The following is an 8,424-nucleotide window of genomic DNA, read 5'->3' on the forward strand; positions in this document are numbered from 1 at the left end:
AAAAAAATCATGTAAAAACACGTGATTTTTACCTTTTTGGGGGGTTTAAATTTTCGAGGACCAAAATAAAAAAATGTACTCACCCCCCCCCCCCCCCCCCCCCCCCCCCCCCCCCCCACCTGACTTTTCGGCCGGCGCGATTTTCAAATTTTCGGGAACAAAAAAAAAAAAAAAAAAAAAAAAAGTAGTACTCACCAACACAATTAATACAAACAATTTGAATGAAATGCGCTTAAACATTGCTACTTTTGAAGTTGAATAACATAAAAAGTAACTATAACAATTCCATACTATAGGCCTATATTAAAATATCTCACATTGTAAGATCACGCCTATATAACATGATATCATAATCTTCTTGGCATTTATTTCAGTGATTTATCACCAACAAAATTTGTAAACTCACATTGCGTGATTTGTAATGTTGGGAACGGAAATAACCTTTTTGTGATTCCAGGAATTAAGAGAGAGAAAAAAACCCCGGAATTTCATTATTACGACTTTTAGTACAAATTGCAATTGGTTAACATGAAGGGGGGATTTTTCTTTCTAATGGGAAACAAGTTAAAGTTTCATTTTCAGTTTATTGCTTCCAAATTTCATGTGATAAAAACATTACAATAAAACAATACTTTGTAAATCATAATCACGCAAAATGAGGAAATTAGATACATATTATATTACATTTTTAGTTATTGATCGATTTATTTAATAGCTTTTAAAAGAAGAGGAATGTATTTATTTGATAGTGAAATATAACGAAACCTAATAAAAAGCAAAGCTTGTAAACAATAGGTTCCGTTCAAAACATGATGAAGAAGTGCCACTCAGTGGCGTACGCAGGATTTTTTCAAGGGGGGTTTTGACATTTTGAAATCGGGCCAAAAATTTCGCAACGACTCAGCCAGCCGCTGAATAAGCGGGGGGGGGGGGGGGGGGGGGGGGGGGGAGGTGAAAGAGGACATATATATTTTTTTGGTCCCAAAATTTCGCCACGACTCGGCCAGCCGCTGAATAACGGGGGGGGGGGGGGTACGAGGACATAATTTTTTTTTTTGGGGGGGTAAGGTCATCTTTTTTAGGTCATCCATTCTTATTATTTTCTTCAAATCTTTAGGTGTAAAAGTAAATTCAATTATTAATCCTTGTGATTAGCATACTCTGGGATTCATAGAACAATAATAGTAGAGGCAGGGGCATCGCTAGACCTTTTTCAGTGGGGGGGGGGGGGGGGGTGTAGAGGCCAACGATTACCGACAAAAGTAGCCACCAATTACCGACAAAATTAAATTTCCAATATCTACAAAGTCAACCCTATAAACCTGGGGCCGAAGGCTAAATTGTTTTTCCTATGGACTATCTATAGTACTTGCATATGCGCAAAATGGTCATTTTCCTCGACGACATTAATATACGAATTATTTCTTAAATTTAGTCAGCATCATAGCTATATATTTTAATGCAGGCGCGGAGCTAGGATCTTATTTTAGGGAGGGGCGGTAGTGAGCAAGAGAATCACTTAAAAGCGCGCTCATAAGGGGTGTGGGTGATGAGCCTCCCGCGCGAAGCGCGGAAGCTTAGACGTTTCCTTAAATTATTAGGAAAAGAAGACGATTAATTGTACCGTTTTCGACTGGTAATCCTAGGCTGAAAGAAGTTTCCCCCCCCCCCCCCCCTCCCGCGCGAAGCGCGAAAGCTTTGACGTTTCATTAAATTATTATAAAAAAAGAAGACGATTTGCTGTACCATTCTCGACTGTTTATCCTTTTCTGAATTCAGTATTCCCCCCCGCGCAAAGCGCGGAAGCTTTGACGTTTCATTAAATTATGAGAAAAAGCAGACGATTCGGTGTATTGTTCTCGACTCTTAATCCTAATCTGAATGAAGCTTCCCCCTCCCGCGCGAAGCGCGGAAGTTTTGACGTTTCATTAAATTATTAGAGAAAGAAGATGATTCGTCGTACCGTTTTCGACTCTTAATAAGCCCTACTCATCTGAATTCAGTTTCCCCCAAGCTTTTACGTTTCCTCATATCATTAGAGAAAGAACACGATTCGTTGTACAGTTTTCGACTTTTAATAAACCCCATTAATTTTGTCTGAATTCAGTTTCCCCCTCTCGCGCAAAGCGCGGAAGCTCTGACGTTTCCTTAAATTATTAGAGAAAGAACACGATTCGTTGTACCGTTTTCGACTCTAAATAAGCCCTATTAATTTTGTCTGAATTCAGTTTCCCCCTCTCGCGCGAAGCGCGGAAGCTTTGACGTTTCCTTAAATTATTAGAGAAAGAAGACGATTCGTCGTACTGTTCTCGACTTGTCTAAATGAAGTTTTCCCCTTCCGGGGTTTCATCACAATATAATGAAAGGAAGACGATTCCTCATACCGTTTTCGAATGTTATTATTATTAAGCCCTATTCATCTGAATTCAGTTTCCCCCTCTCGCGCGAAGCGCGAGAGCTTTGACGTTTCCTTAAATTATTAGAGAAAGAACACGATTCGTTGTAACGTTTTCGACTTTTAGTAAGCCCTATTTGTCTGAATTCAGTTTCCCACTTTCGCGCGAAGCGCGGAAGCTTTGACGTTTCCTTAAATTATTAGAGAAAGAAGACGATTCGTTGTACCGTTCTCGATTCGTCTAAATGAAGTTTCCTCACAATATAAAGAAAGGAAAAAGATTCGTCGTACCGTTGTTGACGCTTTAACCTTGTTTGAATTTAGTTTCCCCGAAAATTTTAAACCTCTGATTTCTTTAGCTGATATTATAGGAAAGTGAAACTTCGAGAAAATACAAGTATTGTAGTTGTAGTCACTCTCGAAGTCGTCACAGCGGATAAGAAGTCGCAGTTCGTAGGGAAAAAAACTTGTCGGCCGACCGACAATATACATCTCACCGACTTCAAACTTATGCATTGATGAGGATCGAGCAAGAATACCGACACAGCTGACCCGACACAGCAACATAATTATTTACCTGTGTCTTTCTTGCTCCCTCGACGAGACGACTCCACCCAACAACCCCCTTTTCTCTTTTACTCCCACTCCTCCTCTCTCAGACTCTTACCTCCCCTCTCTCTCCTCTCTTTCATCCCCCGTTTCTTTTGTTTCCCTTTCACTCTTTTTTTTTTTTCCTTTTCTTTCTTTTCTTTCTTTTCCTTTCTTTCCTCTCCCCCTCTTTTTCTTTTTTCTCTTTCTTTCTTCTCTTTCTTTCCTTTCTTTTCCTTTCTTTCCTTTCTTTTCCTTTCTTTCTTTTCTTTCCCTTTTCTTTTTTTCTTTTCTTTCCCTTCCCCTCTCTTTTTTTCCCTCTCTTTTTTTCCCTCTCTTTTTTCCCTCCCCCTTTTCTCTTTTTCCCGACGGCAGCGCAATTTTACCGACAATATCCTGACAGGTGGGGGGTGTCGCACCCCCCCCCCCCACACACACCCCCCCTTTGGCGACGCCCCTGAGTAGAGGTGTCGTGGACGAGTGGATATGTCACCGGACTGTGGATCACAATTTCCGCGGTTCAAGTCCCACCGCGGCACTAATGTCCTTTGGCAAGACATTGATCTACATTTTGCTACTCTCCACCCAGGTGTTAAATGGGTACCCGGTAGGATGCGAAAGCTGATGTGCTTAGATTAGCAAGTGTGCGCTTGTAAAAAATGACGCCTGCCTGGAATGCACCCCAGGGAGTGGAGAATGTGCATACATTGTGTGCGGGTATAAGCCTGAATATAATGACCGGGTTAATTATCTGTAAAGCGCTTTGATAGGGCCTTCGGTCCAGAAAAACGCTATATAAGAACTAGCTATTATTATGAACAATTCAATTAAGAATAACAAACAAAATAATTGATACTTCATAAGTCTCGAGCATCTTGTCACTAAACAAAATTTGACTCTGAAAACAGTCTTTAATCTCAAATGAATTTATCAGTGTCTAATGGTTTCTTGCAAATAAAACGCTATTGACAACATTTCACGCTTAAAAACAGTATGGTATTTACCATATTAATAATTTTCCTTAATCTGAAGAAGAAGAAAAAACGTATATACCAGAGGATGGCCCTATATGCTTTTTTAATTCCAGCACTGAACAAGAGCAGGTTTCGAGAAGCCTTTTATTACTTTTATGTTGTAGTATTTAAAAAAAAAAAAATCATTCACCTCACAGTAACATTAATCATGACAATGCTCGTATAAGGGCCTGTATAGAGATGCGACCAAATCGTTATTCACAAAAAGAAAGCCGAAATACTTTTATTTCTCATGAGCGCTTTCCAAAAGCATGTATAGTTTTGTCGTTAATTGAGAAGGCAGTCCGTCGTCAGTTGAAACATAGTATACGGCCTGTCTCATTACGTCTAGTCTAATGTGCACTTTCTTCAGTAATTTCGTACCATTCTGAAAAAGGAAAGACAAATATTATGCGAAAATAAATAAATATATGATAAGTCATAAGTTGGATAGACATCACTAAACTTCACTGAAGTTGCCAGGTAAGAGCATAACCACATTAAATGGGGTTCACGCCTCGTGCGGGGCAAGTCCGCCCCGGGGTGAACCCGTCAAAAACGGGCGAACTAGCCCCATAGGGCTGTTTTCGTCGATTATCTTGTTCTACAGTGCGTCCCAGAAAAAAACGAAACCGAGAATCATCAATGTTTTATCATAACTTAATTACAATTATAATTAATAAATGATATATATTTGGAAAGCTTAGATCCTCCTCTTTCATTTGATGTAACTCATATGATGCATATTTCACACATGAGTGATTAACAGCAATTTGAAGAGAGGAAACCAAAAAGTCATTTGGCGGGTGGTATCTGAATTTTAAAGGGAAAATTACATTTCTAGAAATGCACAAAGAAGACGAAAGACCTGATGCATGGCTGATCTTCAACGAAACAGAGTTAAGTCTTTTGTCAACTCTGTTTGATGCTACGGCAGGCAGCTAGTGAAAAGGAACTCGTTTGATCAAATTATGGAAAATGCAAGCATTTTTTTTAAACAAACAGAACTTTGTTATTCCTGGCTCATTTTTCCCGATTGAGGTGTCATAATTATGAAAGGGCAGAAATTCCCGGCCCCCCCCCCACTCAGTGTTATTTAGGGTACGCATATGCTCGTACCCTCTTTTTGAAAGCACCCCCTATCTGAGGACTGCCAACATTTCCGAACCCCCCTTTCGCAGGCTTTTCGCGGGCTTTTCCTGCCTTGGAGACCCCCCTAAATCAGGAAAAATGCTCAATGTACCCCCCTAAATTCGGAATAATTTCTCAGGAGTCCAAAGAGATGAGAGAAAAAAAGAAAAACACCCCCTTTTTAAAGAAATCTCCGGGTGAAAAGTCAAATACACCCTTTTTTTACAATTCTCGGGCCGGACTTTGTCGCACGAAAAGTACCCCTTTACCGGACATTTTGGCAACACGCATGCGGTCATTCCGACCTCTGAGTGGGGGGGCCGGGCAGAAATTGAACTTTCTATAGAAATTTGATTTTCTCCTTGAAATTCAGATAACGCCCGCCAAATGACTTTTTGGTTTCCTCTCTTCAAATTGCTTTTAATCCCTCATGCGTGAAATATTCATCACATGAAAGAGGAGGATCTAAGCTTTGATTGTGATTAAGTTATAATAAAACATCGATAGTTCTCTGTTTCGTTTTTTCTGGGACGCACTGTATATAAGCGAAATGTACAACCAATGTTGACTTAATAATAGTTTCTCCCAGGAAGCATTATATTTATAAAAAAAACAATGTTGACTTGTTTTTCCTTTTTTTAGAAAGGAACGAAATTTCGTACCATTCTGAAAAGGGAAAAACAAAAGTAATGTCAAAATAAATAGCTTTACTGAAGTTGCCAGGTTATTAGGGCCTATATTTTCACTTTCAATAAAATCTAATTATTTTTAGGAATAACCACATTGAATGGGGTGAGTTCGCCCCTCGATGTGGGGAAAGTCCGCCCCCGGGTGAACATGACCCGTCAAAAATGGGCGAAATAGCCTCACGGGGCTGTTATCGTCGTTTATCTCGTTCTAGGCAAAATGCACAACCAATGTTAACTCGTTTATCCTCTTTCAGAAAGGTTCGAAATTAGTAAAGAAATTTCGTACCATTCTGAAATGTTGTGCGGTATGGCTGTAGTTTGTCACTACATCATCAGCGAAAGTTTCAATCACGTGGTGGGCGGACTTGCCCCAGGGCAGACTAGCCATACTCTCCCCTACTTACAAAACTGTGATGACAAAAACCTTTGCTGGATGTAATGCAGGGGCGGATCTAGCTTTTTGCAGTAAGGGGGGGGGGGGGGGTTTGACCCATGCGGCGAGGCGATTTTTGTTTTGTGTTTTCCTAGCATCTACTAACACGATGGAGACCATAAAAAGTCGGGACACAATGGCGTTTTTCTATGCACATCACATTTTCACTTGGCAGCCCAAGAGGGGGGGGGGGGGGGGGGGGGGTTTAAACCCCCTAACCCCCCCCCCCCCGTAGATCCGCCCCTGTATTGTATGGTTTGTTTTGTTGTCATGTTCCAAATGTATATAATACTATCTTGGATATTGTAATTTAATGTCAAAATTTCATTAAAAGAGGAAGTTTACCCTCAAGAAGCAGAAAAATAAGAAGAACAGCACGGTGTTTCACAAAGCTTTTTTTCAATGACAACTGACAAAAGTCAGTGACAAATCTGATGATGACCAACTTCAGAAGCAAGGATTATTATTATTATTTCAGTAGCTTATAACAAAAATAAACTGTCATACTTTTGTCGCTGATGACAAGTCTTCTGAAACATCCCCAGGTCAGTGAAAGTTTGAGCATTTTCTGCTTCAACTTATTATCAGGGTAGATTTTCCCTTTCTCCGAAGTGAAAACCAATTTTTTTTTTTAAATTTGTGTTTCACTCTTGCTCCTTTAGCATTGATCACTGAAACGTAGAGGGCGTTTTGGTTGATGGAATGGAGCACGTTCCAGTGAGGAGCAAGCGTGATTTTTTTTCTTGTTCTTTAACTTCGGGGCACCTTTCAGTGGGCAAACGCACAGGAGGCCGATTCTCCAGCAGTAACTTGTACATAAATCAGTGAGATAAAGAAACTTATCTACCGAGGCGTGAACTTTCAAAGATCATTGGGGTTGGTAATCATGAAACGTTATTATTGTCTTACTTTTTCCATTTTCGGTTTAATTTAATAAAATTTGGAGTGGACTTTAAAAGATTATTATTATTATTAATATTATTATTATTATTATAATTATTATTATCATGTTGTATTTGTTTTATTTTTATATGAAAAGAAAAAGGAACACAAAATACGAGTAATATATAGTATATTTTCATCCCTGCATTACTATTCCAGAAGAGACATACAGTAATACGTTAATTTTTGTCACTCCTGTTTTGTCTTGTTTTAGTGGTGGTTAGTTTACCTGACTCCTAAGAAAGCATAAATGCTTGTTAGTAAACAACAAGAGGACCGACGGCTTTATTGTCATCTTTACTTTTACACTCATGTATCTATGTTACAATTTTGAAATTGGATATCCATTGTTTTAAACAAAATTGAGAATGATCCTTTTTGTTTGGATTTTAATCAATAAAGTTTGAATTGAATTGGATTGAATATAATTTGAATCAAAGTGGAGAATAGAACTGAATAGGGGGGGGGGGGGCATAATATCAAATCGGTGCGAGTACACTATATAGACTTAGCAAAATATATTATAGTGGCAATTTTCACAATTTGATAATTTATGGAATGGAGCAGCATTGAACGTGAGCTGTAGGCCTAGGGGCAATTATGACGAATATCATACACCGATCTCTGTCAGCTTTTTCCAAAAAATAGATCACAATAGAATAATAATTGTCAGAATTGAACGTATCCATTGCCATTGATCATCTTCACCTGTTTCGGTAGAGGGTTAGCAACTCATCTCTTGGCAGTCACAGCATAGCTCAGATAGCGGGTAGTGAACACTATTGTTTTAATTTTTGTTTGCTCAACGGGGGAGGGGGGGGGGGTAATGGAGCACCACTTTTTTAAAATCAACACCCCCCCCTCTTCTTGAGAAAAAAAGTAGATAAATAGAAGGGAAAAGACAGAAGAAAATTGTGATCCTCATAGGTCCTAGTACAGGCCTTTGACGGCTTAAAAAGCCTAACTGCATTATTATGCTCCATCAATTATGTTCTTGTATTTTACGGCCCGCTCCACTTTAGGAAATAAAAAGCGGTTTAAAAGAGTTTTGAAGAAGAAAAAAAGTTTCTAATTCTCGTTGCTTTACTCAAATTGCTCCTTATGTTATGCAGGGCCCACTGGAAGAGCAGTTTCATAACTGAATTAGTGGCTACCCTGGGTAAATAAAACGTTATTATTATATTATTAAGTTTCATATCATGCAGCGGTTTTTAGCACGGCCTTATTCACCCC

Source organism: Strongylocentrotus purpuratus, unplaced genomic scaffold (genome assembly GCF_000002235.5).
Source record: "Strongylocentrotus purpuratus isolate Spur 01 unplaced genomic scaffold, Spur_5.0 spur5_scaffold_19, whole genome shotgun sequence".
NCBI lineage: Eukaryota > Metazoa > Echinodermata > Echinoidea > Camarodonta > Strongylocentrotidae > Strongylocentrotus > Strongylocentrotus purpuratus.